Raw genomic sequence first — 13,191 nt, 5'->3', positions numbered from 1 at the left:
GGTCCATCAGGGGAAAGCCCCACCTCTGGAAGATTGAATTTGTGACATCCAAGTGAAGGGACCACTCGTGGCTGCGGAATGACCTGCTGAGGTGGTCCGCCAGCTCATTCTGAATCCTGGGGAGGTACAATGCCTGCAGGTGGATTGAATGTTCTCCACAGAAGTCCCATAGCATGAAGGCTTCTTGGTACAGGGGATAGGAGCTTGCACCCCCATTTGTTGATATAGGACATTGCTGTTGTATTGTCTGTCATGACTGATATACATTGATCGGTTAGGTAAGGGCAGAATGTTTGACATGCTAGGTGCACCACTCTGAGCTCTCTGACATTGATGTGGAGACGCAGATCTGCTTTCAACCAGAGGCCTTGAGTTCTGTGGTCCCCCAAATGAGCTCCCCAGCCCAAGGCTGATGCGTCTGTCACTAACGACAGAGATGGCTGTGGGGCAGCAAAGGGGACCCCTGAGCACACCTGCCGGGCATCAATCCCCCACCAGAGCGAATCGAGGATCGGGCGAGGAAGGGTCACGATCCTGTCCAAGGTGTCCCGGGCTGGGTCATAGACTGATGTGGAGTCTCTGCTCCCTGCCACTGGAATGAGGTTTAGAGTAGAAAACCAAGAAGAAGATGTCCTGCTTGATGTGAAACTGCGATACAACCTTCCGGAGGAAAGCAGGGTGAGGCCTGAGCTGAACCTTGTCCTTAAAGAACACAGTGTAGGGAGGGTCTGATGTCAAGGCCGAGGTTATCGCCACCAGGAATAAGACCCTGTAGGAGAGGTAGAGCAGGGAGTATGTTGCTAAAGGCTCAAAGGGGGGCCCCATGAGCCTCGAGAGGACCAAGTTGAGGTCCCAGGCAGGGACCAGTTGATGGACATGAGGGTATAACTTATCAAGCCCTTTTGGGAATCAGCTGAGCATGGGGATAGCGAAAATCGAGCAGCCTTGCACACCTGGGTGGAAGGCCGAGATGGCAGCCAAGTGCACTCTTATAGAAGGCAACGAGAGACCTTCCTGCTTCAGATGAAGGAAATAGTCTAGGATGTGCAGAACTCAACAACTGGAGTGGCCGAAGCCTGAGTCTGGCATGTGGCACCACATATGTATAGGCTGCCATGTGTCCAAGACGCTTCAGGCAGTTTTTTGCTGTAGTGGTGGGAAACTGCATGACTCCCCAGATTATGTCATTGAGGGCCTGAAACCTCACCTGTGGCAGGTATACCCTGGCTTGGGTCGAGTCCAGTACTGCCCCTGTGAACTCTATCCTCTGGATGGGAGACAGAGTCGATTCTGCTTCGTTTAGAAGCAGACCCACACTCTCGAAGGTGACTTTGATAAATGTGACTGCTGGAGCGGCCTTTGATCAGCCAGTCGTCGAGGTACGGAAACACCTGTACCTGATGCCTCTGCAAGAATGCAGCAATGACTGCCATGCACTTGGTGAATACTCGAGGTGCTGCTGACAGGCTGAATGGGAGGATAGTAAATTGGTAGTGAGAACCATTGACCACAAACTTGAGGTACTTCCTGTGGGTCTGAGTGATTGCGATGTGAAAATACGCGTCCTTCAAGCCGAGGGCGGCATACCAATATGCTGGATCTAGTGAAGGGATGATGGAGGCCAAGGAGGTCGTATGGAACTTGAGTTTCCTCACAAACTTGTTGAGTTCTCGCAGGTCCAAAATAGACCTGAGGCCACCTTTGGCTTTCGGTATTAGGAAATACCAGGAATAGAAACCCTCGCTCCTGTGCTCCAGAGGAACCTCCTCCGCTGCCCCTATTGATAGGCGCGACTATCTCCTGTATGAGAAGTTGCTCATAAGAAGGGTCCCTGAAGAGGGATGGGAAAGGGGGGGGAAGGGCAGGAGGGCACAGAATTGGATGGGTGGAGCACCCAACAGTCCGAGGTGATATGGGACCATTCACGGTAGAAAGGGGATCATCGGGAAAAAAAGGTAAGGCAGAGTAGTTCCAGTCTGTGATCTGGTGTGCCGTTCTCGACTGCACATTCAAAAGGCTGGTTTAGGGCCAGAGGGCGGTTTGGGCTGGCCAAAGCCCTGGCCTGAGGATGGGTGTTGCCTCCTCCTGCCAATCCTGTTCCTCCTCCAAGAACTGTCCCACTGGTTCTGCTGCTGGAATCTCTGAGGAGGTTACGGGTGGAAGTGTCTCTGCTGCGTGGCGGGGGTGTGCAGACCCAAGGACTTGAGGGTGTCTTGTCTGTCTTTTCAGAGAAAAGAGTCTCACCCTCAAATGAAAGGTCCTCAATAGTTTGCTGGATCTCGTAGGGTAGCACTGATACTTGGAGCCAGGAACCCCTCTTCATAGCTACCTCTGTCACCATAACCCTACTGGCGGCATCTGCAGCGTCCAATGCAGCCTGGAGGGAAGCACGGGAGACTAGCTTCCCCTCCTCCAGCAAGGCTGAGAACTCAGTTTGGGAGTCTGAAGGGATGAGCTCTGTAAATTTAGCCATTGCTGCACAGGTGTACGAATACCTGCTTATGATGGCCTGTTGGTTCACAATACAGAGCTTCAAACCCCCTGTAGAGTAGACCTTTCTCCACACAAGGTCTAGGCGCTTAGCCTCCCTGTTTTTTGGGGAGGATCCTTGGAAGCCCTGTCTCTCATGCTGGTTAGCTGCATCGACCACCAGAGAGTCAGGGGGTGGGTGGGAGTACAAATGTTCGAACCCTCTGGAAGGCACGAAGTAACGCCTCTCGTTGTGCTTGGCAGTGGGTGGCAAGGAAGCTGGGGTCTGCCACAGGGTCTTGGTGGTGTCCACAATGGTTTTAATAAGTGGAAGGGCAATACGGGAAGGTCTGGAAGGTGCGAGGATGTCCACCATTGAATCAGTCTCCTCTACCACCTCCTTGCCCTTAATGCCCAGACTCTGGGCAGCCCTGAGCAGCAACTGCTGCAGCACTCTATTGTCCTCTAGCACAGGAGGTCTGGCTGTCCCCACCAATGCTTCGTCCGTTGATGAAGAGGATGAAGCATTTACAATGAGTGGATGCTCCCTGCTGTCCGCTCCCAAAGGGTCCCGAGACTCTCGGAACAGCGTTGGTGCCAGTGGTGCTGCCGACGGTACCGGGGCTGTAGACGTTGGAGCAAGTGTTGGTGCCGCCACCAGTATGACGGAGGGAGCTGTGTCGGCCCGCTCACAGGAGCCAAGGGAGGCGGAGGTCAACATCGATAATAGTGCCAGTGTGGGAGACGGGCGCAAAGACGCTGCCAAGGGTGGTACCAAGGTCGGAGCCAAGCACAGTGCTGGAGTCAACGACGGTGTCATTGACGGAGGTGTTGGAATTGCAGGCACCAAAGGCAGGTGAGCAGCTGATGGCGAGACAAAGGGTGGCTGAAGCCACAGAAGACATTGCGGAGTGGTGACCCTGGGTTCCTCCCTGTCCTTGATGAAAGGCCCAGGGGGTCAAGAAGGGCCACTGAGGCGGGTTCTGCCACTGCGGAGGCCATGCCTGGGGCTGTCTCCTGCCTCTCCTGGACCTCGATCTACAGCTCCTGCTTCTCCCAGAGCGATAGGAGTCTGACTCTGACTCCGAGGTCTCTGAGACTGAAGACCACGGAGGAATCATAGAATCATAGAATATCAGGGTTGGAAGGGACCCCTGAAGGTCATCTAGTCCAATCCCCTGCTCGAAGCAGGACCAATTCCCAGTTAAATCATCCCACCCACGGCTTTGTCAAGCCTGATCTTAAAAACCTCTAAGGAAGGAGATTCTACCACCTCCCTAGGTAACGCATTCCAGTGTTTCACCACCCTCTTAGTGAAAAAGTTTTTCCTAATATCCAATCTAAACCTCCCCCACTGCAACTTGAGACCATTACTCCTCGTTCTGTCATCTGCTACCATTGAGAACAGTCTAGAGCCATCCTCTTTGGAACCCCCTTTCAGGTAGTTGAAAGCAGCTATCAAATCCCCCCTCATTCTTCTCTTCTGCAGGCTAAACAATCCCAGCTCCCTCAGCCTCTTCTCATAACTCATGTGTTCCAGTCCCCTAATCATTTTTGTTGCCCTTCGCTGGACTCTCTCCAATTTATCCACATCCTTCTTGAAGTGTGGGGCCCAAAACTGGACACAGTACTCCAGATGAGGCCTCACCAATGTCGAATAGAGGGGAACGATCACGTCCCTCGATCTGCTCGCTATGCCCCTACTTATACATCCCAAAATGCCATTGGCCTTCTTGGCAACAAGGGCACACTGCTGACTCATATCCAGCTTCTCGTCCACTGTCACCCCTAGGTCCTTTTCCGCAGAACTGCTGCCTAGCCATTCGGTCCCTAGTCTGTAGCGGTGCATTGGGTTCTTCCGTCCTAAGTGCAGGACCCTGCACTTATCCTTATTGAACCTCATCAGATTTCTTTTGGCTCAATCCTCCAATTTGTCTAGGTCCTTCTGTATCCTATCCCTCCCCTCCAGCGTATCTACCACTCCTCCCAGTTTAGTATCATCCGCAACTTTGCTGAGAGTGCAATCCACACCATCCTCCAGATCATTTATGAAGATATTGAACAAAACCGGCCCCAGGACCGACCCTTGGGGCACTCCACTTGATACCGGCTGCCAACTAGACATGGAGCCATTGATCACTACCTGTTAAGCCCGACAATCTAGCCAGCTTTCTACCCACCTTATAGTGCATTCATCCAGCCCATACTTCCTTAACTTGCTGACAAGAATACTGTGGGAGACCGTGTCAAAAGCCAATCCTCGGTGTCTTGAGCGTCGAGAGCTTGAGAAGCGGGTAAGCTCTCCGTCCAAACGAGTTGGCGTCAAGGGGCACGGTGAGGGGGAACGCATCGACATCATAGTCGGCTTCCCCTTTGACTGCACCAGAGGATGGGGCTGGTCCGCCACTGCTGAAGGTTCCTCCCTCCTGGTGGGCGAGAACGGTACCATAAGATGCAAGGAGGTCTTGAGCAGCTTGGTAAGCCTCCGGCATCGACGGGAGCTGTAGCTGCTGTGTAGGAACCAACGACTGAGGTGGCGCCAGACTCGACTGCCTCACTTGGTCAGGAGTCAACACGGCCCTGGCAGGGGATACACTTCTCTTGGTTTAGCCAGAGGAAAGCAGTTGTCCGGCTTCTTTTACTTCTGAGGCACCAGCGAATGGGATTGATGCCTACTATCAGTTGGGCCCCATGTGGAGCAACGTCGGTGCTGAGAGTCTCGGGAGGAGTCCTTGCTCAGCGCCAAGCTCAACAATGGTGCCGAGGTGCTCTGCGTCGAGGATGATTCATTGGGGATCGGGTCCCCTGAGCCCGGGTCAGAGTAGGGGCACAGGGTTGCCTCCATGAGGATCATCTTAAGCTGCTGTTCCCTTTCTTTAAGAGTTCTTGGACGGAACTCACGGCAGATCTTACAGTGATCTTTTTGATGGCTCTCCCCTAAGCACCATAAACAGGACAAGTGCAGATCGCTCTTTGGTGTGCACTTTGTGCAGGCCACACAGTTTTTAAAACCCGGGGACCGCGGCATACCACAGTTCCTAGGAGCTGGCATGGGGGGAACCCCCAACAATCTCTATACTAAGAACACTAAACTAAGCTAAGGTAACTATATACAACAAGAGAAAAACAAACTTACTAAGCAACAGCTAAGGGAAGTTCCAGCCACCGTCACTGGCGGTAAGAAGGAACTGAGGGGGTAGCGGGTCGGCAGGGCTCTATATTGGGTGCTATGAAGGCGTGACTCCAGGGGGCACCCAGGCTGACCCAACGGATGCTGCTAGGGGAAAAATCTTCTGGCCAACGTGCACATGCGTGAGCACACACCTGATTGCAATGGACATGCACTCGAAGAAGAATCCATGTTAGAATTGGGGTCAACTCTGGTAAGCTTATTAGTATGCGTGTAGGTTATTTTATAGTTTTCAATATGCTTCCTCTGTAATGCTTTTTATCTTAAGAATAAAGTAGGTTTGCATAGGAAGTGCTGTTTGGTAACATATCTGTAACAATTACACCTGTTAACAGTCTCTGAAGAGAAAGCAAGCAAGTATCCTGAGGCAACCTGTCTGTGATGGGAAACACACAGTGACACCAGGGAACTGTGTGACCTGAAAATGCCATGGTCAGAATGGAGATAGACTTGTGTCTCCACCCAAGAGAGGCAACAGCTGAAGAGCTGGAAGCCTGAGATTGGGTTCCTTGGCTGGACCACTGGCGGGAAATACAGGTGTAATTGCCCTGAACTGTGACAGTGGCATTTCTACCATGGAAAAGTTTTGGTATACTGCAGGAAGAGGATGGCTGGTCAGTGCAAGAAAATTTACAAATTCCTGATATCACTCTAGTACTAAAACAATTGTAAGTCCAGCAGCGGGCCGCCTCTGCAAACTGCTTAGGAAAGAAACAAAGGGAGGTGGGAGGTGGTGTGGGGGAGAAATTGGAACTACTCACATACTTAGTGTTTAGCACATGCTTAAATGAACCAGGACCACATAGAAGATACCTGAAGTCATCATGGAATTTCCAGAGTTCTGAAGAATCCCAAGACCTTGACAGGGATGTAGACTACTTTTATGGGGCTGCTCAACCACTTAAAGTTAAGCATGTGTTTTACTGGATCAGAGTCTACGTGCACTATCAACAAAGTGAAACAGACAAGAATCCTGATCTCTAAAGTGCTCTCTGGCAGAGCTCCAGTGATTAGAGTTCTCGAAGAACAAGATATGGAAAGGTTAATTAAATTAAATCTGTAGCTAGCAAACAGAATGGATCAGCAGTGGGTCACAATACAGGAACCAAAGAAAGGGCTAGAGATGGAAGCAGGGACAAAGGAGGCAGGTGAGAGAAGCATCACATTGAAAGGATACAGTGGAGAGAGAAAACAGAAAAGAGGGCATGAGAAGACAGACAACAAAGGGTAGGGACAGAGAGAGGTAAGACCACAGGTTGCTTGGATTTTATGATCTGTAACCGTTTTCATGCCCTAAATTAATATTTTAAGAGTCTGTCTATTGTTAGAAAGCAGTTTTCACAGATACATTTCTTCTTACTTAATCTAAATGATTATGCACATGGACAGAACCCCTTTAAATTTTTCAACACAAAGCACTTTCTTCCTATAGGATAGCTGTAGCATAATTCAGTATTTACTGGCTTGCTTAAGTAAGATTTCTAATCTTTGTCACTGCCATCTCAGTGCAAAGTGACAAAATTTCTTCTGGTTTTGGAAAAACAGATTTAAAACATGAGTGGTTCAAATGCTATTTTATCTGAACCCCAAAAGCTCAGGAGAGAAAGGGTTAGGTAAATGTTTCTAGTTTTAACTTATTGCTACTTAGAAGTCACTTAATTTGTTATTTACTAATAAAAAGAATTATGTTAACATTCACATTTACCTTTAAGTGGAAATTGAGCTCATTATTTGCTCTGAAAATGGAATTTTGTACTAATTAGTCTTGTCGTGTAAGGAGACAGTAAGAATTAGCATTGATAGTCTACATCCCTGTCATTTTGCTGTTGGTATATAATTTTCTTCTGAACTTAGTTGCTCTCCTGTAAGTGTTTTGTATCCTTTAACATTTAACAGATGGTAGAGGTAATGGCATCAAATAAATATAATTTAATAGCAACCCTAATGTGAGTTTTCTTCCTTTTAGCAAAGGAAGCAAAATAGCTTAACTTACTCCAAGATGAAAATGCATTCTGTAGACCACCTGCAGAAGGACAGTAAGACGGTCTTTGCAGATAGCACATTAGGAATAGATGACCTTTATAAATAAATCATGGCTTCTTAATTTTATTTATTATTTTGAAGCAATAATTTTCTGCAGAAAATTCTCTTAACTTAGCAAATTCAGAGACACAACAGACACCTGCCAGAAAGTTCACGAGCAGCAAGCAGAGTACAGGATAGAAATGTATTATTCCTATACTGGACTTTCCAAAATATGAAGGGTGCTTCACAGGGCCACTACAAGGGGAAACAAAGAGGCTGAATGTTTATGTGTGTGCACTGTAATAGCCAGCAATGGTTTCTATGTACAGGTCTACATATAGCTCATTCTTACTTTTATTAGAAACAGACCGCATGAGGGGCTGTTCCCAGCCAGAATATAGTAATGCTTCACCAAAGTTTTAGCATTTGGTGGTTATTCTGTTTTTTTTTCTTCATGTCAGAGTTTGGCCTTCTTGAATTCTCAGGACCAGATCTGTCAAAGGGGTCAGGACTTACCCACTCCTCTTTTTTTTTTTTCCCTCCACAATTTTTTAGAAAGTGTTTCTGGGAATTGGGTGCTTCAGAAATGGATCATAAACTGATATAAATACAGTTTCTACAGATTATTTCTGTGGAAATGGACATTAGTCATTAAAATGCTGGCTGCCAAAAATGCATGAAACCAGAATTGTGTCAGCAAACAAACTTTGCTGTCAGGGTCCATTTGAGAGCTTTGAAGGCTAGAAAGTATGCAAACAGAACTCTAAGAACTAGATTGGAACTTTGAGAACATGCTAAGGGGACTTGCTTAACCATATAGCAGTGACTGGAGGCATTTTGCTTGTCAGAAGCGTGTCTAGATATACTTTTCACATATAGATATACATTTTACAAGTGTCAGGATGAATAACATACCTGGTTGAAGTAAAATAAAGAAATAACAAACAAACACACTGTCCAGTTGTTACAAGATAAAATTTCAGAAAATAGAAAGGGTATTGACATTGATGATAACTATATGGTTTCTAAGAAAAAAATTGTTATCCTTTTTACTGGCCTGCTGATAATTCCAATATTAATGTTAATATAGAAGGTGATTCTGAACGTGTAAATCCAGAGCCGGAGGAGTACGTGACAGTTGTTTGTCCAACAGGCACCCTTAATCAAAATGGCATTATATACCTTCCAGAAGACAAAATGGCCTCACTTTCAGAGATATTGTATTACTATAGTTACCATTGGCCTCAACAAAAACTATGGGTGCTCATCATCTATGCAAATCAGGTCATAAATCTATGGTTTAAAAATTAAAGGAGAGGAGTATGGCATATGGAGCTTTAATAATTGTGGCAACACTCTGTGGTTGCAGCACCTTTCAGGTGTGGAACTTTCTGAGATGTAGAGTTTAAAAGATTGTCAGCTGGTAACAGTTGCAGTTAGAGTTGGCTGAAGACAACCTAAGAATGAAGTTGGTCTGAACGCAGTTTGCAAAGATCATTTCACTGCACTGAATTATTTTGTTCTTTATTTTTTGTTCTGCTCCAATTAATTTATTGTAATCAAAGTTTTAAAGGTATAATTGGTTTCCAGAGCGATAAGATATTGGGTGGAGACATTTTGCCTCCATCAGGCAGAATATCTCCAGTAAAATTGTGGGAAGCATATTTAGATGCAAGAAATACTATTGTCAAAATTTTCAAAAGCAGCCTCTAATTTGTAGTGGGCCTCAATTTTTGTGTGTGTACTCACCGTGCTGAGTATCCACAGCTCCAAATCAGTCTAATAGGGTTTTCATGTGCTCAACCTCTATGAATATCAGACTCCAGTGGTCTCAAATTGGGAACTCAAAATTAAAGTTCACTTTTTAAAATGTAGATCTGTACCTTTAAAAAAAATGTAGTGTGTTCCCTCCATCACCAGATGTGATACCTCAAGATGAATGGAGTGCTTTGTACAGAAGTAGACAGATGGCATCCTGACACAGGGCCAAAGATAGGGCCCCTCCCTGCTTGTAGATATAGAACATGACCACATTATTGTCTGTCAGGACTTGCAGCACCTGACCTGACAGCTGGGGAAGGAACATTTGGCAAGCTAAGAGTACTGCCCTGAGCTTCCTGACGTTTATGTTCAGGGACTTCTTCTTGGAACCAGAGGCCCCAAGTCCTGAGATTGTTGAGGTGGACTCCCCACCCAAGTGCATTCAAGATTAAAACTACTGATGCTTGAGGGGTAACAAAGGGCACCCCCATCATTACTGATCTTGGGTCTTTCCACCATTCCAGGGAGGTGAGGACTAGGGGAGAAACCACAGAATCCAAGTGTTGTCTGCTCAAGGAATATACTGATGCTAACCATATCTGGAGGGGTCTGAAGTGCAGTCTTGCATCTTGAACCATGTAAGTACATGCCATCATGTGCCCCAGTAGCTTGACACAAACCCAAGCTGCCATAATCGGGTAAACCATGACACTGGATATCAGGTCCGACATGGTCTGGAATCGGGGCTGTGGCAGGAAGGCCCTGTCTTGGGTCGCGTTGAGTGCTGCCCCAATAAATTCTATTCCCTGAGCCGGGCCAAGAGTTGATTTCCATTCGTTTATCAGCAGGCCCAGCACTTGGAAGGTGGCTTGGACTGTGCTAATGCTGTTCTGAACTTGAGCCTGTGACCGATCTTTGATCAGCCATCATCAAGGTATGGGTAGATGCCTCACCGTCTGAGGAAGGCTGCTACTACCACCATACACTTCATGATAACCCCGGGGGCCGCTGATAGGCTGAAGGGAAGAGCGGTGAATTGGTAGTGGTGCTGAGTCACGAAAAACCTGAGAAATCTTCTGTGACTACATAAGATAGAAATGTGAAAGTATCCATCCTTTAAGTCAAGGGCAGCATACCAGTCTCCGGGATCCAGGGAGGTATCTGTTGAGGCAATGCAGGTCCAGAATGGGCTGGAGGCCCCCTTTGACCTTTGAGATTAGGAAATATCAGGATTAAAACCCCTTTCCTCTCAAGTCTTGTGGAACCTCCTCCACAGCCCCCATTTGTAGGAGGTATTGCACCTCCTGGACAAGGAGTTGCTCGTGAGAAGGGTCCCTGAAGAGGCATGGGAATGGGGGTGTGGGAGAGAAGGGATAAAAACTGAAGGGTATAGCCAATTGTCATTGTACTTAGAACCCAATGGTCCAAGGTTATGTATGACTATGCTGGGCTGAAATGGGACAGACAGTCCAAAAATAAAAGGGGAGACGGATCTGAAGTGGTGACGGTATAGCGCCTTCTGGCATACCTTCAAAAGGCCTGCTTGAACTCCCCAGAGTACCTCTGAGACCTCTGCCAGTTATAACCTCTCCCTTTTCTTTTGTAGGGCTCTTGTCTTGGAGACACCGAGAAACAAGGAGGCTGCTGGGGCCTAAAGTGCTTCCTGGAAACTGATGGAGTATAAAGGCCTAGGGATCATAGGATGGCCCTTCAGTCCTTCAGGCTGTGAAGTCTCATGTCTGTCTGCTCTGAGAATAGAGAGGAGCCTTTGAAGGAGAGGTTCTGGATGGACTGTTGGACCTCATGAGGAAGCCATGAGGACTGGAGCCAAGAATGCCTCGTGGTGACAATATAGGCCATTATTCCAGCTGCCAAGTCAGCTGCATCCAGAGCTGCCTGGAGAGAGGTCCTGGCCATATTCTTTCCCTCTTCCAAGAGGGCAGTGAACTCCTGCCTTGAATCTTGGGGCAGAGAGTCTTTAAATTTAGCCAGGGAGTCCCACAGATTATAATCTTATCACCCCAGCAAAGCTTGCTGGTTAGAGATATGTAGTTGAACGCTACCTGTCGAATAAACCTTTCTTTAAAAAGGTCCAGTTTCTTCACCTCTTTTTGTTTAGGGGTAGCGCTCAACTGGCCCTGCCTGTCCCTCTCATTTGCTACAGACACAATCAGGGACACTGGACGGGGGGTGCAAGTATAAGTGTACGAACCCACTCGCTGGCACATAATACTTCTTCTGTGCCCTCTTTGAGGTGGAGAGCAAAGGAGGAGTTTGCCACAGGGCCTTGACCAGCCCCATCACAGCCTCATTGATGGGTAAGGCCACCTTGGATGGAGCTGCTGCAGCCATGGTATTACTAAGGGCTGTGTGATGTCTCTTTAAGATCCTCAATTTCCAGACCCAGATTTGCAGCTATCCACTTCAAAAGGTACCAGTGGGCCCTGAAATCATCCTATGGAAGAGGACACCTGGTCCCAAGACAGCCTTATCTGAAGAGGATGAATAGGAGGCTTGCACCAGAGGAGGGGATCCCTCTTTTTCCTCAGCCCCAATGACATCCACCAGAGCCATCTTCTGAACATTGGTACTTGGGTCAGTACTGGAGTCGGGGTCCAGTGATGACTGAGAAGGAGCGAAAGCCTGTCTCTCAGAAACCACTGAGTAGGAGCAACGGGAGGGAGGACCTAGTGCCAGGGGAAACCCCAAGGGGTTCCAGTAAGACCACTGCATTGGCCAGTGACCCGCTGGCCAGGTGCTGGGGGGTGATCAGTACCAAACGCTGGTGGTGCATAGGTTGGGTACCGGTGGTGAGCCTTAGGTTGCACCTACAGTTCCCTTCAGACTCAGAACAGGAGCCCTCTCTTGGAGACCACAGTGGAACAGTTCCTGATTCCGCCACCGTGCAGTGCCGGGGGTCCAGAGACCAGCGGTGGACCAGAGATTATTTGGATGCTGAGATCAGGGTCAGCTAGCCTCTAGAGGGTGTCAGGGGCCCTGATCCTGGAAGGAGCCTGACGCCCCTTGTTCCTTTCTGCTTCTGGACATTGGAGTTGGAGGGTGTACCAATGGAGTCGGGGGAACCGGGAAAGCAAATGGGTCCCTCACAGCTTGGAAAGCCTCCGGTGTCAATGGAATACTCAGATCACTGGTGCCACAGTTGCTTCTGGGTGTTGGCAGAGGGTCCCACACTGGACTCAGTGCTCTAGCCAGAGTCAATGGTGCCATTATGGGCCTGGGAGTGGAAGAGTGGCCTAGCACAGGTCTCACTGTGCTGCCTTCCCACCCCTTGTCCTTCTTCTGCACCAGCAAGTGCCCTCTGTCAATGCACTGCTTTTTGTGCTTCTTCCTCGGCACTGGAGATGGTGAACAGTGCCGGGAAGAGCTTGATGCTGGAGGAGCACTTCGCACTCATGCCAAAGTGCTCAGCACCATATTGTAGTGGCTCTGCTCTGAGGCTGGTCTGAGGGCAGCTTCCCTGAGGATAGCCTTCAGCCTAATGTCTGTCTTTTTTAGTGCAGGATTTGAAGTCCCGACAGATCTGGCAATTGACCTTCACATGAGTTTCCCCCAAGCACTTCAAGCAGCTGGAGTGTGGGTCACTCACAAGCATAGGTTTGCCACAGGATGCACAAGGTTTGAAGCCTGGAGACTGAGGCATGCCTGGCCCATGGTGCAAAGGAGTCCCTCAACGACAGGAGCTAATTATGTACATTAATTCTAATTTCAAAAACGATATACACTAA

At 48.2% G+C, this 13,191-nt stretch overlaps 1 protein-coding gene across 12 annotated transcripts in view; it reads right to left on the bottom strand.

The window, feature by feature from the left end:
- The window catches only part of EML6 (EMAP like 6), a 317,349-nt gene that overhangs the window by 233,872 nt on the left and 70,286 nt on the right, over window positions 1-13,191 (bottom strand). The gene's annotated exons all lie outside the window — the stretch shown is intronic.

The sequence above is a fragment of the Lepidochelys kempii genome, chromosome 3 (genome assembly GCF_965140265.1).
Source record: "Lepidochelys kempii isolate rLepKem1 chromosome 3, rLepKem1.hap2, whole genome shotgun sequence".
NCBI lineage: Eukaryota > Metazoa > Chordata > Testudines > Cheloniidae > Lepidochelys > Lepidochelys kempii.
The sequence above is the reverse complement of the archived record's forward strand: the minus strand, read 5'-3'. Positions and strand labels throughout refer to the sequence as shown.